Source organism: Furipterus horrens, unplaced genomic scaffold, assembly GCF_987537825.1.
Source record: "Furipterus horrens unplaced genomic scaffold, mFurHor1.1.pri manual_scaffold_6, whole genome shotgun sequence".
In the NCBI taxonomy this organism is placed as follows: domain Eukaryota; kingdom Metazoa; phylum Chordata; class Mammalia; order Chiroptera; family Furipteridae; genus Furipterus; species Furipterus horrens.
The window spans coordinates 33,593,376-33,595,114 of NW_028327176.1; the positions used below are offsets into that span (position 1 = coordinate 33,593,376).

Sequence of the window (1,739 nt, forward strand, 5' to 3'; positions counted from 1 at the left end):
TATTACTTTTTCCTTCATTCAAGCTAACTTTGTCCTGTCTAACAGTACTATGACTCACTTGTCTTCTTTCAGCCAAATCCTGCCTGCCTTGCTCGTACTGAGGAACATCCACTCCCTTAATCATTAGGCCCTTACAATATTAGGTACATTACATTTTCTTATGAGAGAAGCTTCAGAACTATTAAACAGGAGAACAGAATTCCAATCAAACTGAAGATAACATCTTGACTTCAGTTGTTTCAGCCCCAGACCCCTGAAACAGAATGACCACACCAACCATATCTTCATGAAACCAGACAGAACAACACCATGGCTGACATCAGGACCTGGTGCAATAACCAACTATCCCTTAGCTTAGCCCCTACCAATCAGCAGAGGCCATGACCCCAACTTCTTAGCTATCATGACTAATGATTTTTCCCCTATATAATCTATTCCCTAGGAGTCATTGGGGAGCCAGGTCTTAGACCACAGCTCATCTGTGACTCTAGTATTGGTACCAATTACTTAAATAAACTTTTATTTTATTTGCTGCAAACTCCTGTTCACTACTTATTAAGCTTTGATGCACATAGACAAATGAACCCTTTAGTTCGGTAACAATAAGGGGAGAGATTGGGCTACTTACTTGGACCTTGGCAAAATCAAAAGTACCAGTGACCTAGAGTAGTGTGCTATGGCCCACAAAGTATAGATGATGGATAGCAGGGGTTACTTGCTTTAGTACCACCATGAATATTTATTCACAGGACCCACCTTTGATCTACTGTGTCAGCATTTCCGGGAGTAGAAAGTAGGAATCTGGTTGGCAGAGAACCCCCCAGGTGACTACGCAACTGAATTAGAGACACTTTTCATAGCTATCAATGTATAGCTAATGAATACAGAACCCTATGAAAACTAAAACTAAAATAAAAGGTGCAAACCAAGGACCTTTACTTTTTGTGCATTTAGAATTCTTCTATCCAGAGGAAGGAGTGGCAGTTGCTATGTCCAGCTGCAAAGGTGACAGGAAGAAGTCCCTGAAGCAGCCCAAGAAGCAGGATAAGGACAAAGATGAGATACAGCATTCAAGCAGAAACAAAAAGAGGACAGAAGATACTAGAGGAGCTAAAGGCGAAGGCCTCAGGGAAGGGCCACCTGACCACAAGTGGAATTAAGAAATCTGGCAAAAAGTGAGCTGTTCCTTGTGCCTGAGGCAATGGTGATCCTTAATTACATTTGTGTTTTAACATCTGGACTCCCTGTCATAACATCTCTCACCACATATAGTTAGAATTAAGTGGTGTCTCAGAGGCTGCTATACATTTAAGAATAAACTTTTGTAAATATCATCATGCAGTTGTTCTCACGCTGCTATTTTAACCTTAGCTGTAAGGTCAGAGTAAACCCAGCCCAGGATCCTGTCAAAGTATGTTCTTTTGTCCCTGTTCTATCCCAAAGTCCACACCAACTGAAATAAACCAACTCATTTGGGAAAAGAAAAAAAAAAAAAAAAACTTCTATTCAATTGCTTGACTTGACTCAATTGCTTAATTCTTACATCCAGTTGCTTGATTGTACCTTTTTTTATTCTTGGAAGCTCTGAGGGGCCAAGATCTTTATTTCATATCTGGTTTATGTGCTGTTACTGTCAGAGAAAAGGCTAATTTGAGTCTCATTGGAAATTTCTCCCTCTATCTGGATCATAAAAGTTAGGCATGATCTTTAAGTTTCATATTTTCATAAAACTATGTCCG

The 1,739-nt window shown here is 39.9% G+C and overlaps 1 pseudogene; it reads left to right on the forward strand.

Annotated features, from left to right (window-relative positions):
• Positions 1-989: 989 nt before the first annotated feature.
• Positions 990-1,179, forward strand: LOC150005954 (translation machinery-associated protein 7 pseudogene; annotated as a pseudogene).
• The last annotated feature ends 560 nt before the right edge of the window (positions 1,180-1,739 follow it).